This window comes from Aplidium turbinatum, chromosome 2 (genome assembly GCF_918807975.1).
Source record: "Aplidium turbinatum chromosome 2, kaAplTurb1.1, whole genome shotgun sequence".
NCBI classification, from domain to species: Eukaryota; Metazoa; Chordata; class Ascidiacea; order Aplousobranchia; family Polyclinidae; genus Aplidium; species Aplidium turbinatum.
Window position 1 is genome coordinate 45,095,094 of NC_137473.1, and position 17,882 is coordinate 45,112,975.

At 34.8% G+C, this 17,882-nt stretch overlaps 1 protein-coding gene across 1 annotated transcript in view; it reads right to left on the reverse strand.

Annotated features, from left to right (window-relative positions):
* Positions 1-1,228: 1,228 nt before the first annotated feature.
* The window catches only part of LOC145764761 (uncharacterized), a 68,790-nt gene continuing 52,136 nt past the window's right edge, over positions 1,229-17,882 (reverse strand). Inside the window, exon 13 of the transcript XR_014288520.1 lies at positions 1,229-1,238. The gene's annotated coding sequence lies outside the window, so the exon portion shown is untranslated. The remainder of the gene's footprint in view (positions 1,239-17,882) is intronic.

A 17,882-nucleotide genomic window follows, 5' to 3' on the forward strand; every position in this document is an offset into this window, starting at 1 on the left:
TTTTGCAGCTATAAATGTTAGAGACATAAAAAATTTGAAGTCAGTTTCTACAGTGCATACTGGCAAACGTTAATGCGAATCAAACTTTAAATGTTTTTTAAAAATTGGATCGTGAAGTGGATAAAAAGCATTAGCCATCACCTGCATCCTTACATTTACTAAAAAAGTAAAAGCATCGGCTTATCTACAACTGCTAGTTTATTTCTCTTCGTTTATACGTTTTTCGGTTTTTAAATTTTATCCAAGGCAGATTTGTATTTTACTTTGTAGCCCATAAATTAAATTAGACAACAAATCGAGGTGCCAAGGCTGTAGGAGTATGCAAAACTGCTAAAACTTCAGTAAAGGCTTTTGCAGTTTGATAACAACGAAGACATAGTTAGTCGATCAATGAACATTACAAGGAATGTGTTCTCAATTGTGGGAAATTTTTGAAGTGTTAGCATACTTCAAAACAGCAGATTAGTCGAAAATTTCAAGTCAGTTGATTTGGAAATACCTTACTGACTTACTGTATATATTGTTATTTGTAAATTTAAAAAATGGGTTTATCTTATCGAAAATACTCTGCAGTTATTGATTTCTTATTATATAAGTTTTTCCACTATGTTAGGTATATATTAGTAATTAACATCAATATTAAACATATAAACATGAAAAGTATGATTTTGTGTTTCGTTTTACAGAAAATACTCTACTGAGCGTACATTAATTCAGTAATTAATATTTAAGCTATTTTGTAAATATTGATGGGACGTCTGCTATTTGAAGCTTGCAAAAAAAGACCATGAGTTTCAATAAACTTGACCCAATGCCAGCGCATCCATATCGGGTAAGTTGTCAATACAAAAAATAAATTACTTAGTGATAAGACAAAATTGAATACACAAACGAACTTTAAAATAAAGAATAAATGGCCATGAATGAGCTAGCTTATATGCAGAACATTAAAGATTAATGATGATTGTTATTTTTGAAATTCTTTTAATCTTATGCAATATTTCCAACATCATCTTTCTTTGAACAAGGTCTTTTTTTGAGCAAGATTATTTTTCATCACTGTAAATAAATTTTTGATGTTATTGTAGGAGCGATCCCGCCGACCTCAGTCCATGATCGTACTTCCAAGCAACGGACAACGACAGACGAGCGATGACACGCCGGTTCAAGAAGCTCTAGGATTGTTTCCGGGACAACTTATCAACGGCAGCGCCACCATTTCTCATCAGGGCTTCCAACTGCTGCTTCGGGAAATGGAAACATATGATTCGAGAATAAACAAAAGAAAAAGCGGATTTTTCGGCAGTTCCACTTTTAGCCTATCTTCTAAAAGCCGAACTGCGGAAGGACCTAAAGAAGAAGACTCAGGAAAAACAGACACCGGCATGACAATGAAAAAGAAAAGAAAGTTAGAATTTCCATTCCACTCCAGGAGAAGTAGCAAAGTGAGTTCTTTAAAACTTTTGATAAATTTAAAGTTTTATAACATCACCAAGAACATTTCAAAGTTTTACAACATCACCAAGAACAATTCAAGAAAAAACCAATATACACACGACAACAATTATTTCACTGATTTAAAATCATTCTATCAGTTTTCAATGCTTCAAGAGAATTTTGAGTTCATAAAACTGTTGTCTATGTGTTTTAGGCAGTGGTGTTAATATACGAATCTTTCAACAGCATTTGAAAAACTCCACGTAAACAAATACACATTTTTTTGTTAAATTTTGGTTTTACTGTAGAATAAGGAATTATGGAATTACAAACACGAATAAGGAATTACAAACACCGCTCACCTCTACCCAGGATGTAATAAATTGGGTGGGCGTAGTTACTGAAGTAGGCTAAAGACGGCCGAGATAAAGGAACTGGCCACCCTACTCTCGTTAGAGCCTGGCTTAGTATAATGAGAACCTTATCTTCTCATCTCTCGATGCTTGGATTCAAGTATGGGACTCCGACTTACCTTTAAGGAATTACGTATTTTTTTATTTAATTAGTTTGCGCTTAACTGAACAAGTAGTATTTGCACTATGATTTTACAAATTCTACTTTTTCAGCTTATTGAAACCTAAATGGATTTGCAAATAAACAAAATGTACAGAAAACCTGTATTTGCTTAGGGTGCGGACATCAAAGCTACTGTGGAAGGTCAATTTAAGTAAACAGTTTGGTTTATTTCTCAAACGTACTTTTCAAATATTTTAAGTCATTTGCAAAATCTGAAACTTATACAGTTAAATTGTATGAACACTAAGACAATGCATCACCACTTATCTCTGCAACACTCACCAAAGTGTGTCTTTTATCGCAGAGTTCATCAGATTTTTATCGAACAAAAGAAAATGATGACAAAGTCGCAGATCAAAAAAGGAACAGCTTACAAATTTCAGTGGAAGCCATGCACATGGCAAAGCAGATGCCAAGGACAAAAATGGAATTGCAGGATTGGCCATGTAACCATTCGTACCCGTCTTCTAATGTAAGACAATCGCAATCACAATCCTGCGCAGATTTCTGTCAGAACAAATTTGAACCAGAACTTTCAGCACATACGAAAAGTTATCTTACTAGAAATTTTCAAACTGATCATTCCAATTCTAACAAGAAAATGAAACCTACTTCAATTCAACAAAATGAACAAGAAATGCTGGAGCCCATTTCAGAAACAAAGCAAGAAGTTGTTTCATTGAGAAGAAAGCCAAAATCGCCCTACAAAGTTGGATGGAGAAAATCCGCTCGATTTTCTTTAGTTGAAAACAACAACACTGTTCATGAAATGGAAAAATCTATATCCGATCGTAGATTAAGTTCAGAAACTGCGTCTTTATCTTCTTCATCAAATTCTTCATCCAATGAAGAAGAAAACAATTACGATGCTCCAATGAAACAGAAGCATGTAAAATTGCGAAACAAGAGTTCTATAAGGTAGGCATACCTGTGATGGAAAAATAGCTTTTCAACTCTTGGTGTTCAAGTCAAAGTTTAAAGTTCTATTTGAAAATATGTTTTTTTCTTTTCCAATAATTCTTATTCCGTAAAACATAAGCAGAAAAGTGTTGTAATAGCTATTTCTCTGATATTTTGCGCATCATTTTTATGCTAAGTAGATCGTATAAGCATGGCACCAGTTACTTTATTCTTAGTTATATTTATCTAAATACACTTGAAACAGTGAGCTTATTTGTAATCTGCAGGTTGCTGCAGCAGATGCGGTTTATTAACCAATCAGAAGGCAAGATTTAAATCAGCTGATTGCAGCCATTATTAAAAAAATTGTGATATTTTAGTTTTTTACTCAAAACGTTTTTCAATTTTCAGATCGTTGTTGAAATCTTGGGTTAATACAAAGTCGCAAGAAAAGCAAAAAGTCACCAACTGTGACCCAAGGTTAGCAAAGCGTTGTGACAAAGTGTTGTATGATAAACTGTTGATTAAAATTATCATCATTTACTACTATTACTTCAAACAAAGACGAATTTGAAAGCTTGTCAGCGCCATTTAATTATAGGCTTTCGTTCGTTGCTAAATAATTTTGTTTTACAGAAACGAAGAGCCAGCCATCCACTTAAGATTATCTTTGAAAGAGACACTTAGCTGTGAAGGTAAAGGAAGTTTACATTATAGGAATTTAAGAATTTATTCAAGTTAATTGTTCTGAAATTTGAAAATAATCTATAAAATATCAGATTGACTTTTATTATGGTTGAAAATGTTTGCGTTTCATCGTGATTACATTATTATCATGTTGAGATAAAAATTTATTTTAGAGAAAGTTATTTTTATCTTTCCAAGGAATACAACTTATGTATAATAATGTTATAACTGTATTGATTTCTATAACAAGGTAGTTTTGGTAGGAAATTCGACTAAAAATAAAAATTCACAGCTTTGTGTTCATAATTAACTTAACTTAGATATTCACAAAAGACTTTTGGTTCTGGTTACTTGACCGCCAAGGAGATTTTTTAATCGTTTTAATGACACTTTTAGATTGTGTCTTATTTCAACTTCACATGAAATCGTTTTTCATGGACTCGGGTAACTTATATTTAGGTGAAGCCAGAAAAAGATTTGCGGAATTTTTGAAGAAAGAATTTAGTTACGAAAATCTGGAATTTTGGATTGAAGTTGAAAAATATAAAGACCTGAAAGATTTCAAAAGCGCAGCTAGAAATATTTTCAACAATTTTATATCAAACTTTGCTCCTCGAGAGGTGAGAAACAATTTATTTTATGTGAGTTTTTGATCAATTTCTATAAAAAAAAGTACCATTTTTTAGCTAGATCGGACGGATTAACAATTAATTATTCTCAAACAATTCATTAGGAACGGTAGAATGCCCAAATAAACTTGGTATATTTTGTTTAATTTTTAACTCAAGCATCAGGCATCCCTGGTATAGCAAGGTTGCCTTACGCTTGTATCAAGAATCAAATGACTAGAGATTATTACACTTTACCCAATATTTTTAGTTGACTGGTAACCCAAGTGGACATTGTCAAATAATAACAATTCGTTATTTGACGTTTTGGCACACTTGACGTACAACTGGAAATTGATAAGTAAATAATTTGGTCATCGCAATAACTTGTGGGCCTTACACCGAAAAGACCCAAATTGCATTCCCACATTCATCGTTCGATTTTTCAAGAACGAGGTGTAAGATCTGTTCGAAATATAAATTTACGATTCTTTCTGCATTCTGAGAATCTTGAGCGTTTCGGTTTACTTTGAATGCACAACGAAACGAAATGGTTTGAAGTCCGAAGCGAAAGTCTTCATTGAGAAAATATTTCGAAACGTAACGAAACGAAAACAAGATAAAAAATTTAACGCCAAAGAAATTTTTAATTTTTCTCGAAAATATTTTGTTTCGAACCGTCCAAATATAATAGACCATGAGCACCCTGTGGTCTTTGCATGTACAGTAGAACTCGCGTAACCTATAGTGAGACCTGAAGGAACCTTCGAAAAGTGTTATTGTAGAAAAATGTCATTGTAATCGAATTCTACTGTACCAAATAATTGGTCAAAATTAATGATTTCTTTTGGGCGCAAATTATATTCAATTGGTTGAAAATTAACATTGTTTAAAATTTTAAACTGATCATTGGAAAAAAAGGCAATATACTTAATCTTGAATTGAGTCAACATGACGAATTACCATCCAAAGAGAAACTTAAAATTAACATTGCCATCTTAACCGCTAAATCCAATTGACTAAATAACTAATATACAAGAAATACATCATTCTCCTATCATGATGGACAGCAAGCAATCAATCAAAACGAAGTGGTTTCGCAAGTTTACACCTTATTAAAACAAAGAGGAGAAACGCAAGGTTGCAACCTCTTAATCATTTCCTGCCAAGAAGCTCTTAATAGTTTTGTCTGATGCTTTTGTCATCGACAAGCATATCAAAAATAGGTTGTACATAGAAATTCATCATTATAGTTTCGGGAGAGTGTTTGCTTTCTTGTACCAAAGACAGGCAAGACACAACAATACAACAGGGTTGAGCATTATAACAGTATATTTTATATAGGCTATTTACAAATAGTTTTAAACTTTTAATAGTCAAACGTTTTCGGCTTAACTTAAACCCTCGTCAGGAATCTGAATATATTTATAAAATGCAATAAATTTCAACTTCTTGAAGGTAACTAGCTAACTGACTATAAGCATCAAAAAACACGCAGCTATTAAAAGCAATAGTGTGGAAAACAGACCAGAACAATGAGCAATCTTGTGCAAAATCGTCATCTTCAATACATACTTTCAAATCAATATGGTGTTTTTATAATAGGTTAACGACTTGGGTCAACAAGAAAAAATTATGGTTGTTTCATTGTAACTGTTGGTATCCACTTGCTAACTGTCTTCATTAACGTTTTCAGATAAATATTGAAGCTCGGGTTAGAAAAGAAATTGCCTCCAAGGTCGAGGATCCCCATCCCTCTATCTTCGATGAAGCTCAAAAACATATATTTACCCTCATGGAAAACGACTCTTTCAGACGATTTTTAGATTGTCATAGCAAAACGAAACCTTAATTAAGCTTGATTCAAGTATTTGTTTACTGTATTTCGTTGACATGGGTATTCGAGACTCGGCAAGCAACCATAGCAGGTTGTAGGTTACAAGACAGTAGGAAATTTACACTTTTGGCCAACAGCAATCTGTTTACTATAATTGAATACCACACTCTAACAAAAACAATTTGACAACGTTTTTTACTGCTGTTTGGTTTTGTCGGCGTCCTCCATTTTAATAACTTTTTGGTACAAATCCAAAAAGAGGTTGATTTAAATAACCTGAAATATGAAACAATTTCTGTAAGTGGTATTGTGGCTGAAACAAAAGCAAAAATTCATTTTCAAACGTTTTCGTTTCACCAAATGTGCTGTGAAGCCATTTTAATCTACATTCTTTCGCAAGTGATTGGATTGATTAACTACCGAAATATTGTAACTTAATCTTTGAAATGTGTATCTTAAATTTTGATAAGTTTGACCCTTCACCAATGCACCCTGATCTTTTCGCAAGCCTTTAACCAGCAACGTACGGTGGATTACACCTGTTGATGGCTAAAAGTTTTGGTTTGTGGAGGAGTTGTCACCAACAAACTATGTGTGCTTGCCATGCCCGCAAATGAAGTGTTTACATGACTTGCGCAAATAAAATGTTTTCACAACGCCGCATGTGTTTGTTTATCATCATGTTGTAAGGCGTACTATTGCTTGGATTAATTTTTAATAAAGATCATCAGTCAGACATTTCTTCCCAGTGACGTTGACAGGGGTCCAGGGACACTTACGAACCAGGATTCAGGGTGATTTTATGGGCTCGTAACCTCTCTAAGGAGCCCGAAAACTTGAAGAGACCACATTTCTTTTAATGTATTGCGTTTTTCATAGACGTGTGTCGATTTGGGGCCCTGGGATGTTATTGGTAAACTGCTTAAATTATCTCCTCAACGGCTTCTCCTCTTTGTTAACTCCACAACGTACGTCTAGTGTCGTTGACGACTATATCACATTCATGTTAGGCCAGCCCCTTCTCAGAAAATGAGACGATTAGGCTACTATTTTAAAAATGTTATTGGACAACTTGCATGTTCTACTTTTAGGGAATAAAAATGGGTTGGCCTACTGATTGGTTGAGTATCTGCAGTTGTCGTTTACAATTGCATGACATTAAATGCTGAAATTTGAACAAATCAAATGAAATAAGTTAATTTGTTAGGTGTAAATATTATCTATGACAAAGTAGGTTACCATAAATGTATAGGTTTGATCATAAATTTTTAACATAAAAATGAAACTGCTTAAAAATTAAAAATGATTTTTTTCAATCAACTCCTCTGCAGATTTTATCTCAAGCATTGCTTGTCTTTTCCATGTCACGACTATTTATTGTTGTGTTGCAAACCATGTCTCAGACAAATAGAAAAACAATGCGGTCATTTCTAAACTGAGCAATAAGGATAATAAATTCAAAGTCCAAACAACAAGCTCATTCTTCGTCACTTGTTAGGGTCGGGTGCATGCTTGGTAGGATTGGAGTCATGAATTTTTGGTACATTTTAATTGAAAACTTTGTTTATCAATTCTCTATCTCTTGTGATGAGGCAATTAGCAAACAACAATTTTTAGATGAACCACATAGTAATCTCTTGTTATTTTTACAATGAATATTTGTTAACCTTTGTTGCTATACGTAGAGTGACATTTATAATGCTTTTATTCTTATTACTACTTACTTCTGGGCGCTTTGTCGTATTTTTAAAATTTACTAAATTTGATTTTAGTTTGTAATTTATTTCGAAAGTTCCACTTTTGACATGGTCGTGAGAAAAGGGGTAACCAAAAGTGCAATGTTAACAAGAGTTTCACAGGCAAGTGAATTGCAATATACGTTGTACCATGTAGACTACAGCACAACAGCAAGTCGAAAAGCAACCGCAAGAACTTTGATTAGCGGTTCCATCAAAACGTATCATTTTAATTGTCTTTACTAGTTCAAAACTAGCCACCTCACAAGCCAAACACCCCAAACTTTCCAAACTATCAGCTACGCCGGCAGTGCTGTGTTAGATGATTTATAGTCAGAAAAATATAAAGCATTTCTGAAAAGGAGCTTACCTGGCTGATACGCATCATTTACAGTAGTCTCCGCTTATTAAGCTCACGGTCAATAGGCCCACCCGCTTATTAAACCCAGTTTTGTTGGTCCGGAATTATTACTGAATGAATAGGAGTGGCAAAGAATCGTCCCCCGTTTAATCGGCCCACCAGCTTGATAAGCTCAGAATCGTCCTGACCAAAGGTGGGCTTAATAAGCAGAGGCCACTGTAATAGCTTTTTCACCACAAGTCACAGTCACACCTCGCAGGTCTAGGCCGTCAAAGGTCTCAGTTAATTTTGATTATTAAGCGAAGCTTTGTACAATGAGACAGAAAATTTATGGTCCGGTGAAAGCGTTTTGATTCTTGAACATCAAGTTTTGAATATTAAAGAAAGCAAAAAGTAGTCTACATGATGAAATGTGTCAAATCCGTATTTAACAATCACGTTTTTCAAGAGGCTTATGTTCGATTGCCCTTGGCAATATTAATTGTTCATACTTCAATAAAAAAATATCAGTATCATGTTGTGATGCATTTGGTTAGTGTTACTTACTGGTATCATAGAATCCGGATACCGTCATGATTAAAAATTATTCTTAAAACATTCCGGAATGAAATCGTGAGGGATTTTCTAGCACACAGTTAATTTCAAATACTGTGATTGCTCTTAGGTGGTCATTTGTTTCAGAACATACCAACTTTGTCATTGGAAGGGCTTCATTAATATATTTTGATAACAGAAAATCGCTTTTACGTTCTGTGAAGCCACAGATCCCTTGATATATTTTGTTATATTTGTTTATTTAGGCTTCCACAGTAAGGTGAATTTGTTTTCTCGTTAGATAAAATAGCCTACTTTTCAAAGAAATCTTTGTTAAATGTTATGAATACCCCACTACCCATTTAAAATAAAGCTTATTTCTAAAAATTTAAATTAAGTGGTTACAAACCGTTTTTCATAAAAACCTGCTTTGGCATTTCAGCATGCCATGCACAAAGACACTTTTGAAATACATTTTGCGTTTACACGAATTCTCGACCTCAGTGGATTTGTGACATTTGTGTGCGTGATATACTTGGTCAAAAATTGCATTTATACTTATTCCAAAGGCGCTGTCTAAGAATAGCTCATAACCATCTAGATCTAGACTGTAATTTAAGTTGTCTCCCAATTAACATTTTTCTTGTTTAGTTTGAGGCTAAGACAAATTGGTTTGCATTTTATGACAAATACTTCTGGTTCTGTCGTTAGTCGTCACTAAGCCTCCGCTTTCCTCTTGCTTTAAGCCCACTTGTTTTCGTACAAAAGAAAATCTGTTTTTTATCTTGGTTTTGCCTTTAAACTTTCTTTTTTTGGTGTGGAGAAATGCAGCTGCCTTGTTATTTGTTCAGAGCAATGACAATTAACTTTTGAAAACAAAAAACTATGTAATAAAAAATAAGACTTTTCATATTTATGCTACAGTCAGTCTGGCTTAAAATGAAAAGTTTTAAATTTTTGTTCTTTCAAAAAATAATTTGTCATGACTGCTATTGTTCAACAATTTAAATGATGAACACTATATACATGAGAAGAAACGCCTAAGTTTTAGAATTACGACCATTGAAAGTAGTTGTTTCATCTTAAGTGTTTGTCAAATAACCAATGGTGCATTTTAACATTATATCTAAATAAAGCTAGCCTGTTACCATAAGACAGATAGCTTACTCGATAACTTCAATGCTAGTACACTTAGCATATCCGTACAATCTATGAGTGCCAATCATGTCAATGCTATAGATTCTTTGTTAAATCATTAAGACGTTTTTTACTAACCCTTGGACATTTTTTCGTAATCTTTGGATCAACATTCAGACAACTTCGCCAAGAATCTTTGTCATTTATCTCAAGACCATATCTGTTTATCCAATAAGATTAAGTTAATATGCATGCAGCTTTCAAGAGAAATATTGAAAAGGAAAACTAATACTAAGTTTGCTAATGAATGAAATAACATGCGATTCTATCATAAACACAGAACAGTATATGCAAATTGTTCGTGTAAGGCTGTGATAACGAGAAGGGTTTGGGGGTTTGTTGAACATGGTTTTTAAACATATAATATCCTTCAAGAAGAACGAAACAAATTTGATACACTGAAAAAATAATGGAATTGGTCCTGCTTATGAAACTGGCGTTTATTGCCATAATCAAACTTTAACCAAACTTTGACAAAAGTTACAGATAAGAGATTTCTGTCTACGGAATAACTGAGGCAATCGCATATGATTTAACCTCATGCAAATTTTCCAAGAATCCAAACTATTTCTTCGAATCAACCAAAAATGTACTTAAACAGTATCAGTTAATGTGGCTCATTTCCTGAAACAATTAATATCGTATTAAAATTCTGGCAGAAGCGGAAAACATATCTAATTTTCTTTCATCTCAAATCGCGTTATATTGCACATAATTAAAGTAAACAGGTCTCTGTAATATCAACAAGACAATATTCAATTTTGTCACCTGCGCGTTAGGTTTAGTAATCCAGGGATGACTTCTTCGAAAAACATTCACGATGTACAAGATAGTTTATTTAAGAAGAGGAACCCTAAACAAATTCTGACATAGCGTGCGAGCCTTCGAGTTGAAAGCAGACTCAAAGAGAGATCTTCATAGATAAACAAAGTTGGCTTATCACTCGTTTTCGCCAAAGATGCCCAACATTCCATTGTGTATCACTGTTTATACTTTTATCATCTTTATTTTTCTTCATTATGCATTGTGACGTCAAAATTAATGGTTTCATCCAAACAAAGCTCTTCGATTTGTGGAGATACTACAAGATAAAAAAGCCAAACATGAGCTTTCAATATATAAGATAACAATGATTAAATCTTTTTAATCACATGTTCTTTACTAATGCTCTGCATGTAGTCGCTTCCCAGACTGTAAATCAACCGTTTTTTACATTGATTCAACGCCTGCAAACGTTTAATTTGCTGTCTGGGTTGATGTCGCATCTAAAAAAAAGCAATACATATGAATACATTTTGACCACACCAAAAATTATTGAAAGGAACTTTAACATTTATTTATGTACGCGTTGGCCACTGCTTCTGGCTGCATCTTATGTATTCTATTTCTTTGTGCAGTGGTGTACCAATTTTTGCTTTTGCCTGATTTCAGCTTGCGTTGGTTAGTTGTGAAACTACGTTTTTATTTTCAGCTTTTTACTTGTATAAGCAAACTTTCTTCACATGTGTATTATATTGTTATTATGTGTGTTTTAGTATTTTGCAAGGTGTTTTAGAAAAATGATGCCTATTGAAAAAGATTAAAACAAAAACTCAAATTGCATACAACCGCATTGTGTGCAAACAGTGTTTCAAATTACAACGCAAGTGTTGCAGTTTATTGGCTTGCAGGGTGTCGTGTCCTTTGACATTAATGTAGCCTACCAGGTGAAAAATTGTTTGTGATGTCACTAAACTTGATTCGTGTTTTTGTTTCTTGGAGTAGATTAGAGATCTCCAAATATCTTACTGTCATGGTTGACTGTTTTTTTGGGAGAATCTTTATCCTCAGACTGACAAAGCTTCTTTCAGAGCTTAATTATCGGCTGCATAGCCGAGTGGTGAGAGCTCTGGAACGGCAATCGAAGGGCGCCGGTTCGACACCGCTCCAGAGCATGCGGCTGTGTCTTTGGCAGGACACTTAAAGGCATGCCTGAAGGTGAATACGAAGATTGGCTTCCTTGCCTTTCCGTTCACTTAGTCTAAATCTTCAACCACAGGGTGTAAGCTTGGATATGACAAACAAAAGAGCTTAGTTTTAACAATTAACCGAATACTGTACGGTAGCTGTGAAAACGGATGTTCACTAGCAGTAACTTTGTCTAAATTAAAATGGTTGATTGTTGGCAAAGTTGTAGAACTTCAGCAAATTTGTAATCTAAAACAGAATGTATGTGAAAAATGCTGCTTCATTAGTCAATTAATGCGCCCCGTTGTTGCAGATACATAGGTTATCATGAAACAAGATACGCCATGTTAGTTCAAAGCAGCTTTATAATGCTACACGCACCTACAATTTTTGTATTTTTTAAAACCGATGTTTTATAAGTTATAACCACGAAACTGTATATTTATTTGATGTAGCCTATAAGTTAAATATCAAAACACTTTAGCTGAAAACAAGAACGTTTGTTTAAAAAGAAGAACATTTTATCTTTGAGATCCATCACTTTACCTGCTTGGTTTTGCGCATGATGTTTTGGTAAATTTTGATGTATATTTTCGTCCAATCACTTTCAATTGCATTTTATTTTATTTACTGGACAGTTTGGCGAGTTGAAAGAATCAGTACGTAGTTTGGTGACCTCTCCAAATATCAAGCCATTTTTTAGACCTCTAAGTCTTGTATTACGATCGTAGATCTTCTATCACAGATGGCTATCATAGCAATATGTACGTATGAGGAAAACATTTTTTAGCTTGGAACTTGATATTGAGCACTTAGTCAGAGAAAAGCAAGTTTTATCACTTCGCTGACGTTTTCAGCATTGTAATCATGACAGTGTGTGCAGCCTGATAACTGACTTTTCACATAAAATTGCTGCTAAGAAGGTATGTTATGATGGTATTAGTCTAAATGACATCAAACTGAGACATGAGAAAGCAATGTTGGATGAAAGTACTCTGACTTGGTTATTCACTGCTTGACATGAAATTTGAAAATTTCGTCGTATTCCAAAAAAGAAAATCCTGCTGTTTGAGAATATATGTAAAAGACAAATTTCCTTGATCTGAAGCAAATCCATTGTGTAGTTCGTGTGAAAAATTAATTGACGAAGAAATTTTAATACTTTAGCGTTTAGAAGAAGAGACAAATAAAAAATCGCAAAAGTCTTCTTTCATTGTGGAATTGGTTTTACGTCCGGTAACAGTTTCTTTAGTCTCGTTATATATTTAAATGCTTTGTTGCTATAGTGCTGTTTGTGCTCCAAAGTAAACCTCATGCAAGTGTGCGTCAAGACGAATAAGTTCTTTTTTGTTGGTAATTTCCGTGGTTCTACTCGGTGGCTTCTTCACTTTCGTGCAAACTTGTTGCCTTGAAGGTATGATAGGTAAGTGAGGCTTAGCCTATAATTGGTCGCCAACCATGCAACTACATGACAAGTCAAATCTGCCTCACACGCTACCCTCAAGTTTGTGCAAACTCAAATAGGGAAGCAAATAAACATATCGCATTGTTTTAAATATTTCTAACGGACAGTGAATTTGGTTTTGGTAAAAGGATTAGTTGGAAAGTGATGACAAAATAATTATTATTTTACCTCAAGGCAAAAGATTTTCGATCAACAGAAACGAACGTAATGGCTAAAAATCAAGCTATTCCTTGACCTGAGTTCTGTATTGAATATCACAAGGACTTTTTGAGGGTATCATTGATGTTCGACTCATTCAAAGACACTTCTTACTAACTGTTGATTAATAATAACAAGGCAAATAAATTAAATCAAACAATACAACAGAACAGCACAAAACACGATTTATAAGTTATTTGCTACGTGCTAAAAGTAACTTAGTTAAAAATTTCGAAATTATCTTGTCATTTTTTTCAAAGAAAATGCCTAAATACAAAAACCAATGAAAAAACAAAACAAAAAAGTTTTAAAATCAAGTAATTTTCACTTTGTGTGGAGCTAGAGGTTCGTAATATTCTTTATTTTCACTTGTATTTTATTCATATCAACAGTTTGTGTCCTTTGTGAAGCCATCTTTGTATCATGGGCCAATCCAACAGACGTTTGCAGATTTACAGCAACCTTTTTTTAGTCTCTTATCATAGTTTACTGTCAACAAAATCACGACAGAGCAGCAGGACGAAATATTCAATTCTTTTTGTAATTTCGTTAAGAAAGCAATAATTGTAAATGTAAGCATTAACCGGTTTAACTTTTCTTATATTCACCAGCTATCTTAAATGTTTCTGCAAGCTACAGTATTGATTAGGTGTACCCACCGTGACACTGCAAATCCAAAGATAGAAAAAAATTGTAGCTGAAGAAAAGTTTTAAAGTCAGAACCATCGCGTGTGATGGTTTTGCGTATGACGACAATGTTTAGATAAGAAGACCCTTGGGTGTATAGACAAGGCTTTGCGTAAATTTTTCCTGACAGGATTAAGAATCTGTAGCGTGCGAAGACATGACGGTGTCTAACTGGAAAGGTTACATACCAAAACAGGATTTATATAATTTTGCTTTTAAGAAAAATAGTCGCAAAGTAGCTGTTGGAGTAAACTTCATCAAGATCTCAAACATGAAGTCACCACAAAAACATCAATTAGAAACGTCACATCACAAAAAGTAGGCTCTGGTTGTTTTAGAAATCGAGAAAATTAGAAATTATTTTGATACTATCCAGTTAAGTTAGAAGGTTAGCGATAAACAAGTTTGAAAAATTCTGGCTGGTCAGTTTTTAAGCGACCAAACTGACCAGGCAATGAAACTGAGGAAAAAATCAATTTTTTTGTTCCACATTTTGTGATGCAGGTGTAAAATTATAACATCACTTCCACGACTACCATCATCACTATCTCCACCATCGTCAGGTTCGTCTTCTGTTAGAGACAATAAAGCGCTAAACTTGTCATTTCTGAGAGTTTTTCGAATGGAATTTTGTGATGAAGTCATGTCCAATTTTTTAATTTTGTTAGAGCCAAGTCCCACGCCATGCAGTCTGGAAAAGTATGATCTTCAGAAATATCGTTATTGTTGTTAATGGAATTGGAAACAATTGAAAGTATGTGCTTCAACGTTTAATGTGAATATTACTGTAATATAAATGAATTTGAGATAATAACACAGTTTTGTGTTAATTAAAGCATTAAATGAAATATGATTCGTACCTATTATACTTTTTACCACCTACAATGCAGACCTCATACCTCCAGCAATCTATGGCCACACGTTCACAACTATTTTTGTTAAAATTGTCGAAATAATTTAATGTGTTTCTTTGAAGCCACATCTGAGATTACTTCATTTCCTAAGCAGTCATTATCTTTTGCAGCTATTAATTTTTGTTTTCAGAAACGATGAAATAAACTTCCTTTATAAGGAAAAGAAAGACGTGTTTCTTACCATTGGCTGGTGGCATTGGTAGTTACATCTTTTGACTGGCTTGTCAATCCAGTTTGATAAGCTTTGGTAGTAGCATTATAGGCTATACCACTGGGTGTCCGACGTTTTTTTCGTAAACAGTTTTTCGTAAAACAATTGTTCGTAAGCAATTGTTCGTAAAATCAATTCTTCGTAAAGCAATTCTTCGGGCATGCAATTGACCGTAATACTAATTGTTCGTAAACAAATGTTCATAAAAGTTAGGCTACAGCTTTAAAAAAACAAAAAAAAACAGTCACAACTGTTTACGAACAATCAATTAGGGTAGCCTAAATGCTAGAGATGTGCTAATTGTGCTTAAAGACGTGCTGTACCTGTTGAGTGTAGACGAGCAGACAGAGTGTAGAGTCCCTGATTCAGAATGGCATTACAGTTTGTGAGCAGCGAAAAAGGAAAGCCAAAACTTTTGTATAGTGGCCAGCTTTATTACAAAGATTATAGTGCACTTAACGCACAAGGGCAAGAAACTACTTATTCTTATTGGAAATGTGAGCATTTTAATAAGAAATGTCCTGCACGAGTAACAACTGCTATGGCAGCCATTGTACAATCCAGGGGTGAGCACAATCATACTGGAGATGCTGGTCATGTCGAAGCAGCAAAGGTTATGGAAAATATTCGTTGTGCAGCAAAAGACAGTCGTGATGCCTCAAGTTATCTCGTCTCAGCAAAAACTATTGGACTCAGTCAAGCCACGGCAGCAAAACTGCCAAGTGTGCAGAGCATGAAAAGGGCAGTCACCCAAGTGCGATTGAAGGAAAATGCAGGCCCGGCAATCCCACATTCTCTCCGTGACATTGTGCTTCTAGTAGAGTACAAGCAAACGTTTGCTGGTGTAACATTCTTGGCCTATGATTCTGGGCCTGGAGATAATCGTATGATCCTTTTTGCCACTGAAAGAAATCTGCAGCTCCTTGCCCGTTCAAAGCACTGGTATGCTGACGGCACCTTCAAGACAGTGCCTTCACTGTTTGAACAGCTTTACACAATACACGGACTAAAGGAAAACACTTCAGTGCCTCTGATGTATGCCCTGCTGGGGGACAAAAGGAGAGGGACATACATTCATCTGCTGCAAAAGATCAAGGAGTTGTTACCTGCTGTTGCTGTTCCAGAGACAATCATGACTGATTTTGAGATGGACATGGTTAATGCAGTAAGCAGAGAGTACCCACTTTCAACTCACCGTGGCTGTTTCTTCCATTTGTGCCAGTGCATTTGGAGAAAGACGCAACCAAGTGGCCTGAAGGAGCAGTACGAGACAAGTGTAGAGTTTGCTCTGAGGCTGCGCATGTTGTCGTTTCTGGCCTTTGTGCCTATTGATGAAGTCAGCCGGGCCTTGGACATTCTCGTTGATGGGAATGTATTACCAGATGTTGCTCAGCCAGTAATTGACTACTTTGAAGACACTTGGGTTGGGCGCCCAGATCGTCGTCAAGGGCGCCATCCTCCAATGTTTGCAATTCAAAGGTGGAACTGCTATGATATGGCGTCCTCAGTGGCCTTCCCAAAACTAATAATAGCATTGAAGGATGGCACAGAGGGTTCATGTTCCAGGTATCTGCAAATCATCCAGATATCTGGAAGTTCATATCTGCAATCAAGCGAGAGCAAAACCTAAATGAGGTTCGCATTGAACAGTATGTCAGTGGCCAGGCAGGACCCCCTCCAAAGAAGAAGTACAAGGACAGTGCAGAAAGACTAACTAGAGTCGTCCGAACTTGGCGTCAAGACTTTCAAGATGATGAAATTTGTGATTACTTGCGTGGAATCGCACACAATACTTCATACTAAACTTGGCTCGTGGACAATTTGTATGAAGTTACTCAAAGTAGTATTGGTAGTGTAAGCAAAGAATTGCTAAACACAGACAATTGTTGTATTCCAATAAATAACAAAAAATGCACTTTTTCATTGTGCTTATTTCTTTGTGTCGTCGTAACTTGGTTATTCAGGAAAATTTGCATTACGCACCTTCATCGGAAATTGCAAGACAAACCTTGCTGTTGCGAAAAATTGTTCACAAACAATTCACTTATCACCTGCTTACGAACAATTCACCTATACGAAGAATTGATGTATACGAAGAATTGCTTTACGAAGAATTGCTTTACGAAGAATTGATTTTACGAACAATTGTTTACGAACAACTGCTTTACGAACAACTGTTTACGAACAATTCACCTGTAACCATACCACTGTACGACTAAAAACAGTTAGGCCAATTCGAAATGAAACATCAAAGGCTTTATTGAATCAAACCTAAAACATTTTCTACAACGTAATTTATTACGATTTGAATGTTGTGCTTTGTTTGCTACAAACATATAATTTTACTCCTGCTCATGAACTTTTTCAAATTTACAAAGTTCCTTTGCTTTACTGTATTTCGTGGAGTTGTTTTCATCAGCAGGAGCAAATGAGTTGTTGTTGACTTGTATTGTCTTTTGTTGCTTCTTCTCTGTTATTTGATTTGCTAAAATGTGATAAAAAATGAACTTCTTAAATCAAAATGCATTTAACAATATCCAGTTTTTTCTACAAGTTAGTAATAATATTTCGGTAACTTACTTATAAC